Source organism: Microtus oregoni, unplaced genomic scaffold, assembly GCF_018167655.1.
Source record: "Microtus oregoni isolate MIOR12 unplaced genomic scaffold, Mior012 000067F_ref0000223, whole genome shotgun sequence".
Classification (NCBI taxonomy): domain Eukaryota; kingdom Metazoa; phylum Chordata; class Mammalia; order Rodentia; family Cricetidae; genus Microtus; species Microtus oregoni.
This window is the reverse complement of record NW_024543974.1, coordinates 6,954,265-6,968,319: the sequence shown is the minus strand read 5'-3', so window position 1 is coordinate 6,968,319 and position 14,055 is coordinate 6,954,265.

Genomic DNA, 14,055 nt, shown 5'->3' with positions numbered 1-14,055 from the left:
CATTTATAGTGAACGAAAGTTTCCCTAGGTATAGTAATCTGGGCTTCCATCCATGGTCTCTTAGTTTCTGCAGTACATCTATCCAGGACCTTCTGGCTTTCATGGTTTCCATGGAGAAGTCAGGTGTAAGTCTGATAGGTTTACCTTTATAAGTAATTTGGCCATTTTCCTTTGCAGCTCTTAATATTCTTTCCTTATTCTGTATGCTTTGTGTTTTGATAATTATATGGCGAGGCGATGTTTTTTTTTGATCCAGCCTATTCGGTGTTCTGTATGCTTCTTGCACCTTCATAGGTATATCTTTCTTTAGGTTGGAAAAGTTTTCTTCTATAATTTTATTAAATATTTTTTTCTGGACCATTGAGCTTCACTTCTTCTACTTCTTCTACTCCTATTATTCTTAGGTTTGGTATTTTTATTGTGTTCCATATTTCCTGAATATTTTGTGATGAGAGTTTGTTGGACTTGCTGTTTTCTTTGATTAGTGTGTTTATTTTATCTATGGTATCTTCAGAATCTGAGATTCTTTCTTCTAACTCGTGTATTCTGTTGGTTATGCTTGTTTCTGTAGACTCTGTTTGTTTACTTAAATATTCCATGTCTGGCCGACCCTATGTTTATGTTTTCTTCTTTGCCTCCGTTTCTGTTTTCAAGTCTTTAACTGTTTCCATTATCTGTTTGATTGTTTTTCCTTGGTTTTCTAGTGTATCATTCACTGATTTATTCAATTCTTCAAACTTTCTGTTATATTTCTCCTCCATTTTGATAAGGGCGTTTTTTCCATGCTGTTTAAGGGCATCAATCACTTTCATGAAGTCAATCTTTTCTACTTCTTCTTGATTAAGGTGTTCATGTCCTCCCGTTGTGAGGTCGCTAGTTTCTGGTGGCTTCATGTTGCTTTTCAGCTTGTTGGGCTAATTCTTGCCTTGGCGTCTGCCCATCTCTTCTTCCAAATGCTCCCTTATGAATCTTCTTTTACCGGATCAGTTCTCCTTGCCTACCCAACGCTGGCTCTTCCCAACATTGGCTCTCCTGGCGCCGAGAGATCAGGCCTCCATGCTGGTGACAGGTCGCAAACAAAGCGCCTTCCCTGCTTGGTGCAGGCAGGTGATAGAAACAAAGGGAGTCCTGCCTGCTTGAGTGCCCCGAGGATTCGGACCCAGTGCCCAGACAGGCTGGTCTGGATGATGTTATGTGCAGAAAGAGGGCAGTGGGGCCGAAGTGGGGATGGTTCTGGGTGGGAGCTGGGTGGGCTAGGAAGAAAGACTAGGTATGCAGGGAGTGGAGGCCCTGCAGAGAGCCCAAGAAGGATAGGGGGCCAAGGAACCTCTGAGCTCCCCTTTCCAAGGCTGGCACCCCGGGGCCAGAAACTCACCTCAATGCTGTCACTCCTTGCCCCGAGAGATCAGGCCCAAGAACTTTCTTTCTTGTTTTCTTCCACTAACTTTATATTTCCATGATTTACATTTAGGTTTTCATCATGTTTGAGCTGGTATTTTTTAATTGTTTGTTGTCATAGAATGTTATTTTAAGATGTGTTACATTTGTTTATGCTGTGGAATATTTGATATATATATATATATATATATATATATATATATATATATAACAATGAAAGGTTAATTTATTGCTTATGTTTCAGATTATGATCTTGTTTTGTCCAGAAATAATGACATGTATTATCATGCTGTAATAATTTACTATTCTTGTCATAAAAATTATAATTTTAGAAATACATCCATTTTATTAAGAAGAATAAATACTAATTATATTACACCAAAATTGATAAACTAATAACTTTTAGGAAAATAGAATGAAAAGATAAAAACATTGTTTTATGTTTATATGATGAAAACATTATTGTGGGCCATGGTGGCACATTTTTTATATCAAAACATTTAGGAGTCAGAGCTCTGTGGGTTTGAGGCCTACCTGGTCTATTGAATGAGTTCCAGGACAAGTTGAAAAGCTCCACAGAGAAAACCTGTTTTGAAAAACAAACAAAAGAAACAAAAACAAAAAGCAAAACAAAACAAAACAAAAAAGTATTACCTTAGATGATATAAAAACAAACAAACAAACAAAAAAACCCAGAAAGATACCTTTAAGATTATGTGATATGTTTACAGGATTTTTGTTGTTGTTGTTATGTTTTTGTTAATAGTATTTAGTACTGAGCATACTTTGAGAGAAATCATTCTGTCTACCACATCATCATAAAGGTTATTAAGAAGGCAACTTTAACATTAAAACAATCATTCAATCTTGATTCTGATAATTGAGGTACAGACCATGATTAATAATTTTCTCCACAGGAAAAATGGCATCACTGTATACTACTGTTTAGAAATATTAGAGTGATAGAAATACAATGAGTTAGTATGTATATTTTATATAACTGTAAAGTAACACAAAACCCAAGAAATTTAGGTAAACCAACCAAGCTAAACTAAAAAAAAACAAATGCATTCATTCATTTGGAATAGTATTCTGTGCCAAACAAAAACAGTATAAAAATGTCTAACTATTTAACTTTCTATAGGTCTAAGCTAAGAAATAATATAAAATGCTTATTTAACTTAAACACAAATATAATTTTAAAATTAATTTCTATGATAGAGAACAAATTAAACAAAATAAAATCAGAAGAGGAATTAGAAAGAATATAGTAAAATCATCAAGATATGTAATAGATGTCAAATATTCTCATTTTAAATTGGTAAAATTAGAATTGCATTAAATGTACTCACACATAATGCCCCTTAACAAAGCATCAAACTTCACTGCAAAATATTTTCAACATGTTTGTCCAATGGTCCTAAGGAACATTCATTTCAAAATGTCTTATAAAATGTAATTAATAATATTTCATAACCAAATCTATGAAAATTTAGTAATTATTTTTTGCAAGTTACTAAATTATTGAAAGTTGTATTGTTTCATTATAACTAATATAATCATAAGTCTAAAGCAACCCTAGATTACCTACTTCAATATGTGCTTAAAATTATATCATATCAAGCAAATATATTTCTTCATATCAGAAGAATATATGGTAATTATTTTAGCAACTCATTTAACATTCGCAACAAAGTTAACATTTTAGGCTCTGTAACAAAGTTAAAATTTTCTTGATTATAGGACTAACCTGTAGTTTTGTTCATATCTTTTAAAGACAATTGCAAATTAAAATGGAAACATTTATTCAAAAGAACACAAAATAATTACTTTTGCTGTAGGATGTCTAAAATTATAATTTCATAAAACGTAGGGATAGCCCAGCCCATCAGGGGGTGTGTTTGTCTCATGCTAAAGTTTACATATAAATCTGGCAAGCGTGAGCCTCACCGCTCTTTTTTTTTTTTTTTTTTTTTTTTATTCCCTGCTCATCGCTGGATCCCTGGTGTTATAAGATATCCCCTCATTAAAATTTGCTGTTTCACCCCATGAGGATTTGCGGATACCCTCCGGGAATCAGAGCCTCCTGGGTGGCGACCTCTGGAGGCCTCTCCCTCCAGGGAAATTGTACCCTCTCAGCACAGCTCCTTGCCAGTCCACTCTGCCCTACTATGGTAGCAGAAGCAGCTGAGATTCTGAGTCACTGAACATCCACAGTGACTCGATTTTTCCTGGCCCTGGCTAGAAAGTTGGCAAACAGGACTCCTAAAGGGTGACTTCGAGGTTCGGCAGATAGTTGAATCCGCCACTGCACGAGTCTGTGCACCCCGCCCTGCCCAACAGTGGTGCAAGCACCTCTGTATTCAGCCCACTTCAGAGCACCTAGCAGAAAAGAGAGTGATCAGTATACAACGCCACTCTGCACACTTTACTGCTCTGCGTCCCCTCCCTGTGGGGGGCTTAGTTCGGCCTTGGCTCTGCCCCATTTCCTGGTCCTCCCCCCCTGCTGCTTACAGTTAACTTTCAGTTTTGGGTTTTGAGTAGACTTTTCAGACCGGCTCAGACTCCTACCATGTGAACTCATGTGCACTTCGCCAACACAATCATCTACTGGCAGGAAACGGTCATTACAGGTAAAAAGTTTTCCTTTATAAAAAAATAAATAAATAAATACAGATTTGATTGAAAATGTCTGAAAACGTTACCATTCAAGACTTTAACAGCCTTTTTGATTGTACCATGTGGGAGATTTTACAAGAGGTATCTGTCACCCCACATCTATGGATCTTTCTGGGATTTGTAGTTTTCCTTGGTACTATATGGTGTGATAATAGAAATATGATAAGGTCTTTATGAGACGAATCCAGGATTCTTAAGGCAGAGGTTGAAGGCTTAAAAACAATAGAGAATGACAACAATCTTCTCAAGAATCAGTTTGAAGTTCTCCAAGAAGAGAATAGACCTTTGTTTAACATGACTCTATCAAATGAGCAAAATTTAGAAAAGGTAAAGGCTGATATTACGGAGAAATTCATTACTATGGAAGAGGGAACAGCTGATTTGGATTGTAAGCTTCAGTCCCTTTCTGTAGGAACTGAAACATTAACTGAGAGAATCAAAACTGCTGAATATGACATTCAAATTTTGTCTAAAGCTTGGGACAGATTGGCAGAAAGATTGTCAATTCAAGAAGGCACGGTTTATGCCATAAAAATTATGTCCAAAGATGAGATGTTATCTCTAATGGACAAACTTCGTACTTTAGAATCCTCAATGAAGGCTTTGGAACATAATTCTGGACAGGAGATTCAGACATTGCAGAAGGCAATGGTGAATAGAATTGAAAAGATTGAGGAATTTCTAAATTCTGATGAAGAAGAGCAAAGGGCAGAAAGGCAAATTTTAACTACATCTGTGGGTAAATCTCTCCGGGACAAGTCCCATAAAGCTCTACTACAGCTCTACCTACCTTTCCAGTAATAACAACAGAGAAAGTGATTGGATCCAGAAACCCTAGGGTCATCAAGGAAGATACATGGGAGCCTGTCCATATGAATGATCTCAAAGAAATTAAAAAGGCTGTCATGACTTTTGGGATACACGCCTTCTTTGTTAAAGAGATGCTAAAATCTTGGGCCACAATAAAGAGGGCCACGCCCTTTGACTCGCTTCAGTTAGCTTCTGCGGTACTTGAGAGTGGACCACAAGTGAACTGGAAATGTTTATTCAGGCAAGAGGCTAGACTCTTAGAACAGCAGGAAAAAGTGAAGGGAATTGAGATTTTCCTAGATAAAATTCTAGGTGAAGGGCTCTTTTCTGACCCTCAGGAACAAGCTAATTTGGATGAAAACACACTCTCCATGTGTACTACAGCAGCCATAAGGGCTTGGGACAGGGTGCAAGACCCAGGACAGAGAAGGGAATAATTTGTCAGAGTTAAACAGGGTCAGAGAGAACCCTTTAGTGACTTTTTACAAAGACTAACTAAAGCTGTACAAATAGGGATATCTGACCCATAAGCAAACGTATAATGATTGAATCTTTGGCTTATGAAAATGCAAATGTGGAATGCAAAAGGATCTTGGGGCCTTTAAAGCTCATATCAGCGCCCTTGGAAGAATGGGTCTTGCATACACTGAATGTTGATACATTTGATTAAGGCACTGAAGCATGGGTAGAAGAAGCAATTTCCAATGGTAAAAGGAGACACCAGAATACCAAATGTTTTAATTGTGGCAAAATGGGTCATATGAAAAGGAATTGTAGACAACGGATTTTCAGAAATAATAATAATGTGTCTTCTAGAAATAACAGAAATAGGACTCAGCCTTCAGGTTTATGTAAAAGATGTGGGAAAGGCAGACACTGGACAAATGAATGCAGGTCTACAAGAGATAGACAAGGTAACCTGATACAGTTGGGAAACGTGAGAGGGGTGGCCTCACAGGCCCCCATGGCAAACATGGTTCAGTCATTTCCAGTTTCTGCAGAGAACGTGCCTTGTCAGGACAATTAGGAAGCCCCATGCCTACTGTTACAAGCAATAATGATCAGAAAGATGCGTTCCTTGTGTTGTGGCAAACTTCTATAAGTGATCAAAGACCAAATCTGAGAGTGTGTGTAAATGGCATTTTTTATTATTGGCCTGCTAACACAGGTGCTGATATAATTATCATTGCCCCATAATCTTGGCATCTGTATTGGCCTCTTCAGAATGTAAATGTTCAGCTGCTGGGAATTGGAACCTTATCTCGAGTAAGGCAGAACACGAGATGGGTTTAATGCATAGGTCCAGAAGGACAAATAGGAAAATTAAGGACATATTGCAGTGAATTTCTGGGGTTGTTAACTATTACAACAATGGAATACCCAAATTAACATTCCTGCTACTTCTAGAGCCTATATTTCTGAGAATAATATTAAAAGATATTACAAACGGAGAAAACCGGCCATTCAGGCTGTACAAGAACAAGCAATTGATGTCCCTTCAGAGATACCAACAGCCTTGCCTCTAAAATGGTTGACTGAGAAACCAATATAGACAAAGCAATGACCTTTAGCTGAGGAAAAGTTACAGGCTTTAGAACAGCTTGTACAAGAACAATTAGATGCTGGACATATAGAAGAATCTACCAGCCCCTTCAAATTATCCTGTATTTGTGGTTAAGAAAAATCAGTTAAATGGAGAATGGTGACAGATCTCAGGGCTATCAACAGTTATTCAACCTATGGGCCCTCTGAAATCTGGAGTTCCTTTGCCTTCTTTATTACCAAAAGGATGGCCTCTCATAGTTATTGATTTAAAGGATTATTTTTTCACTATACCTTTACAAAAAGAAGATAGAGAAAAATTTGCCTTCACAGTGCCTACTTATAAATATTCTCAACCTTTGAGGAGGTACCACTGGGCCATCCTCTTCCAGGGTATGTTAAATAGCCCCTCCCTGTGCCAATGTTTTGTGAATCAACCATTGCAAATAATATGCAAGAAAGAGTATATAGTATATCATTACAAATCTATAGTATATCATTACATGGATGACATTTTGTTATCCGATTCAAACATGGATACCTTGGAAAGAATCTTTGAAGAAATAAAGATTCTTTTACCTAAATGGGGACTGCAGATTGCTCCTGAAAAGATTCAGAGGGGATACCCTGTTAAATTTTTAGGTTATAAAATAGGTTTGCAAAAAATTAAGACACAAAAGGCACAAATTAGGAAAGATCGCCTACAGACTCTTAAGGACTTTCAAAGACTGTTAGGAAACATTTCCAGTCAACGACCAGCTATTGGTATAATACCAGATCTAATAACTCATTTGAACAAAATCTTCGATGGTGATAAAGATTTGAACAGTCCCAGAGAATTAACAGCTGAAACAGAAAAGGAACTGACAATGATTGAGGAAAAATTAAAACAGACACATGTGGACAGGGTGAATCCAGAGCTCGATTGTATTCTCATCATACTACCATCAAAAATTTCTCCTACAGGAATTTTAATGCAGAGAGATGATATTATCTTGGAATGGATCTTTTTTACCACATAAACCAAGTAAAAAACTAAAAACGTATGTGGAAAATGTCTCTGAGTTAATTATAAAATGCAAGTTGAGACTTCCAACTAGCAGACATAGACCCAGCAGAAATTATAGTGCCTTTCACTGCTGATGAACTAAAGAAATTATGGGAAGATAATGAACCATGGCAAAGTGCTTGTGCTAATTTTTTGGGAGACATTTATAACAACTATCTAAAAAGCTAGAGGCTTAACTTCATAAAGAGAACTTCTTGGATCCTTCCTCGAATCATTTGTGATGCTCCAATGGGAGCCTGTATATTTTATACTGATGCCAATATGTGGCAACAAGCTAAGGAGATTGTAAAGAAATGTCCTACTTCCTCTTTCTATAACCAAATGCCACTGCCTTCAGGGGCTAATCTGAAGGGCACCCAAAGGAATGAATCTGGCAGATGGATGTGTTCCACTATGCAGAATTTGGCAAATTAAAATATGTTCATCACACCATTGACACTTATTCAGGCTTTCAGTGGGCATCTGCTTTAAGTTCAGAAAAAGCTGATTCAGTAGTCACTCATTTATTGAAAGTCATGGCTATCATGGGTATGTCTGTAGGAAAATGAAACGTTTTTTTTTTTTTTTTGATTATTACAATATCAAGCATGTTACATGTATACCATAAATCCTACAGGACAAACAGTCATAGAAAGATCAAATCGAACTATAAAGGATATGTTGAACAAACAGAAAGGACAGGAAAACACCCCCAGAAATAGGTTACATAATGCTTTGTTAACCTTGAATTTTCTCAACGCTAATGAGAAGGGAACAACGGCTGCAGAAAGACATTGGATAATGGAAAAGTCTACTGAACTAAATCAACCAGTTTATTTCAAGGATGTGCTGACCTCACAGTGCAAGCCAGGAGATGTGCTGCATTGGGGAAGGGGTTTTGCTCTTATCTCCACAGGTGAGGAAAAATTGTGGATACCGTCAAAATTAATAAAGGTTCGGTTTGAAGAAGAGAAGCCACTTGGAAAAGTTAAATAACAATGCATTCACCAGGATGGTGATCATACTGATGGTAAGAAATACAGATAGGAGGTGGGCAGGGACCTTGTATTGGTAAGAAATACACATAGGTTGTGGGCACGGTTCTTTTCTAATCTCCACAGGAAAATACTCATTTTCAAAGAATTTAAGGGACCCTGAATATTTAATTACTGATGGATGAAAACTAGTTACAACCCACTAAGGATCAGCAATAAAACCATATATGTAATGTAAGTATTAATGATATATATATATATATATATATATATATATACATATTTATATTCATATATATATGTCTTATTGAATATTTCTTTATTAAAATGTAGAGCTGGTTTTGGAGTTGGACTATGGCTCAGTCCCTCTTCAATCCCAAGCCTGTTGATAAGAGATATTTCAGAGTTTCTGTCTCAGGTCAGGAGCCATGAAATGGGACAGAATAAGAATAATTATATAATTGATAATTGTCTTTGCCTTTACTCATATCTGTGTCTTTCTTTATATGTCAGTATATATCTTTGTTGTTAATGTTTTAATTTCCCATAACAAACAACACATTTTCCTACAGTAATCTTTGAAGTTTTGAGGATGAAGATGGGGCCCCATGACATCTACTCAATCTGTTTGTTATGTCATCATGAATATTTTTTTTTTAAGTGATAAAATTAGACCTGTTTTTTGGTACCAACTGCAGGAGACAATTTCAAATGGTGCACATTTTTGACAACACTATGGCCGGACCTTCTCAAAACGCTCAGAGACTAGTTACAATTTTCTTAGGTCAAAGGTTAATTTGGGAATTTTACCATCATTTGCTTTCACAGGACCACCTAAGAAGAATGTTGCCCCCATGTCAGCTAGAAGCAATCATAGAGGATGACATCCCCTCTCCCAAAAGAGTTTGCCCTCAGGGTTACGGACATCATTTATTGGTTTGTTTAGGGTTGAGGGGATGGGGAGACATTTTATGGAATTAGGGGTATTTTCAAAAAAAGGGGGGGATTAACTGGTTTGATGGCATGATTGGTATTTGTGAATTAATGTTTTTAGAAAATTGTATTGGTACTGTTTCTTGTATATTGATATATTGAATATTGAATGTGAGTGTCCCTACCTCTATTTTTGTATAAGAGTATGCTTATAACTTTGTCTATATTGTATTGATACATTTACCATATTATAATGTACATTTCTACTTCTGATATTATTTACATTTGATATGTAATGACATTGTTTACAGTTGAAGATCATTGTCTTTTTCTATTGCACAGTTGTTTATTCTTTTAGCCTTCAAGTTAGATAAGTATTGAGAATTATATGTTTGTCATATTTAGTTTTAGGTTAATCAGGTCTTTTAGATACATAGAGATTATATTTAGTATAGATAGTATGATCTTCAGCCTCTTCAAAGAGGTGTAGAAAATGGCCTTTAATCTAACCTAGAATTCTGTGCCAATGAGACACAATCACTCGTGGCAACACACTCTACTCCTGAGAGAACTTTGAGCACCAAAGACACTCCACAGGGAGCTTGTCTTCTTGGCAAAACTGGCCTTTGGGTTAAGAAAAGCACATACCTCAACTACTGACAAAGATACAGAATATCCATAAGTGGATGAAACAGGATTGTCTTATCTTACCAAGACAGGGTAGGATAGTTCTAAGAAAGTTCCTTGCCTTTAATAATGGTATTTCAGTTATGTTAGGCCTTAGCCAAAGTTGGTTAACTCAACATTGCAAACGAGACTTTGGGTGATTGCCCAGGTGGTCAGTTTTCTCTGTCAATTGTTGCACATTTTGGATATCTCTTGTTTGTTAAGTAATATTAACTACCTTCTCAGATCTTTGATGGAGTTGAAGATTGTATAATTGTAGTTACTCTCTACATTATTTAGACTCCTTGAGATAGAATGTTTAGCAAAACTTTTGTTCTCAATATTGTTTGTTATATTTATTATTTGTTACTATTGTATATAGTTGTATTTTGTTTCATTCTGGCTTATTTAGACAAAAGAGGGAGATGTAGGGATAGCCTAGACCATTAGGGGGCAAGTTTGCCTAGGGCTAATGATTACACATAAATCTGGAGAGCGTGAGCCCCGCTGCTCTTTTTTTTTTTTTTTTTGTATTTCCTGCTCATAGCTGGATCCCGGGTGTTGTAAGCTATCCCTTCATTATAATTTGCTGTTTCATATAAGTCTAGTCTGGTTATTATGCCAGTTACACTATTATTCCATAATATTATAATATGTATTTTCTGTTCAATAATTATATTTATAATTAAATCTAAAAATAAGCAACTAATAAGGCAATGAATATCTTCCTATAATGTGTCAAATATTTGTAGTTTTAATTCTAAAACTTATATAGGATAGTGAGCTACTGAAATATATTTTGATTTCAACTTAATTATATAAGTAAAATAAGTTCATGCTCAACCTCCTTGGCAATCAGAGAAATACAAATCAAAACAACTTTGAGGTACCATCTTACACCTGTCAGAATGGCTAAAATAAAAACACCAATGATAGCCTTTTTTTGGAGAGGTTGTTGAGTAAGGGGTACACTCATCCATTGCTGGTGGGAATGCAAACTTGTGCGACCACTTTGGAAATCAGTGTGGCGATTTCTCAAGAAATTGGGGATCAACCTACCCCAAGCCCCAGCAATACCACTCTTGGGAATATACCCAAGAGATGCCATATTATATTACAAAGGCATTTGTTCAACTATGTTCATAGCAGCATTATTTGTAATAGCCAGAACCTGGAAACAACCTAGATGTCCTTCAATGGAAGAATGGGTAAAGAAAGTATAGAATATATACATATTAGAATACTACTCAGTGGTAAAAAACAATGACATGTTGAATTTTGCATGCAAATGGATATAAATAGAAAACACCATCCTGAGTGAGGTAACCCAGACCCAAAAAGATGAACATGGGATGTACTCACTTATAATTGATTTCTATCCATAAATAAAGGACATTGAGCCTATAATTTGTTATCCTAGAGAAGCTAAATAAGAAGGTGAAACCAAAGAAAAAACATACAGTCATCCTCCTGGATAGTGGAAGTAGACAAGATTGCCCGGCAAAAATTGGGAACTTGGGGGTGGGTTGTGATGGGGGTAAGGGGAAATGGGGAGAGAAATGTGAGAAGGTGAGAAGGGGAGGATGTGGGGGGCTTGGGGGAATGGGATGATTAGGATAAAGGAAGGGTGGATATGGGAGCAGGAAAGTATATATCCTCATCAAGGGAGCCATCTTAGGGTTGGCAAGAGACTTGACTCTAGAGGGGCTCACAGGTGTCCAGGGAGATATTCCCAGTTAGTTCCTTGGGCAGCTGAGGATAGGGAACCTATAATAGCCCTATCCCATAGCCATACTGATGAATATCTTGCATATCACCAGAGAACCTTCATCTGGCGATGGATGGAGATGGGGCAGAGACCCACATTGGAGCACAGGACTGAGCTCCCAACGTCAAATGAAGAGCAGAAAGAGGGAGAACATGAGCAAGGAACTCAGGACCACGATGGGTGTACCCACCCACAGAGACAGTAGGACTGATCTATTAGGAGCTCACCAAAGCTAGCTGGACTGGGGCTGAAAAAGGATAGGATAAAACCATACTCTCTGAACATGGCGAACAATGAGGGCTGATGAGAAACCAAAGACAATGGATCTGGGTTTTGATCCTACTACATGAACTGGCTTTGTGGGAACCTAGCCTGTTTGGATGCTCACCTTCCTCGACCTGGATAGAGTGTGGAGGACCCTGGACTTCCCCAGGGCAGGGAACCCTGACTGCTTTTTGGACTGGAGAGAGAAGGGGAATGGAATTGGGGGGGGTAAAGGAGTGGTGGGAGGAGTAGAGGAGTGTGGGGTGAGGGAGGGAAATGGGAGGCGGGGAGGAGGCAGAATTTTTTTCAATAAAAAAAATAAATAAATAAAAAGAAAAATAAAATTCATAAAGTCTTTATATCACCCATAGTTAAGAACCTATTCATACAATAAAAGCAAATGGAATGTTATAATAATATTAAAAATTGAAAGTATAATTTAAAAACATCCTTTTACTTTATACTTATATAGAAGTATAAGAAAATTATACTTTCAGTGATCTTTTTTTCTATTCATTAATTTAAGTATGAGGATTTGTGGCGGACCTCTCGACCGGTGAGAAAGAACAACCACCACACCAGGATTCCACTCAGATCACGCTTTACTGGAGTACCCTTGATTGATGGGGAGCAGGAAACGAGAGGGGCAGGAAAACAAGGGTCAGGAAGAGAAGGGCAGGGAGAGCATGAATCAAAGGGGCAGGGAGCGAAGGGGCAGGGAGCTAAGGGGAGAGACAGCATGAAGCGAAGGGGTGAAGGGCTCTTAGGCAGCTGCTTAAATAGGGAATTGGCACACGGGTGGCCCTGTGATTGGCTGCCACCAACAGCTGACACCACACTGCATCGGGATAGGCTCAAGGATCCTCATCCACTGCGCATGCGGAAAGCGGGGGACGCGCAGCTCTCAAAGGCATAGCCAAATATGGAGTTGTTTATTTCCAACAAGACAGGATGCCGGCGCCATCTTGTAATGGCGATCCTGTCCGGCTCACTACAAAGTATAAGTGATAAAACTTAATTTTTTTTCAAAAAGTATTCCATAAAAATATTTAACATTCAATTTTACATTCTCTATATTTTTGAGCTATGAATCAAACTTCTCTTGCTGACTAATTGCTTAATTTGTCCATATGACACTGGCTCTAATTGCAAGAGTGGATATTTGCAATTGACATTGGACAAAATAAATTGCAATAGTTCACATCTATGTTTTAAAAATACCTTAAAATAATAAACATCAGCTTTCCTATACCTGTTAAGGTCATACCCAATTAACAAGTTTAAATAATTTACACTTTTTATATACTATATATTTTGGTCATTTGGATGATTTTTGAAACTCTTCAAATTCCTGATAAAACTTTTAAAAGGACATGTGCCTGTTCTTCAAGGTCTCAATTGAAGCTAAACTATTTTTTTTTATTTGTTTTATATCCACTCGCATTCTTCAAATGAATAGTTCTAATAATAGGGTAAACTGCTCTTTATAAAGTCAGTTAAAAACATTGTACATCAAGGAAGAGGGAAGATGATGGACTAGAGACAACAATACTATCAAGTGTCTCCCCACATATGAAAAAAGTTGTGTGTAGAAGATGCAAGAATACATGGTTAATATAAAAAATCAAGGAAGGACTATTGTAACACAAGTAGAGAATTGAAAAGTGCTGATATATATAACCTTAGATTTTCAACTGAGACAGTGTGCCTGATCTAATGGATGTTCACCAAATCCAGCTGGACTGGGACTGAAAGAGCATGTAATCAAACTGGACTCTCTGAATGTGGCTGACAATGGGGGCTGACTAAGAAGCCATTGATAATGGCACTGGGACTTGTTTCTACTACATGTACTGACTTTTTGGGATCCTAGTTTGTTTAGATGCACACCTTCCTAGGCCTGGATGGAGAAGGGCCTCAGACTTCCCACAGGGCAGGGTATCCTGCCCTCT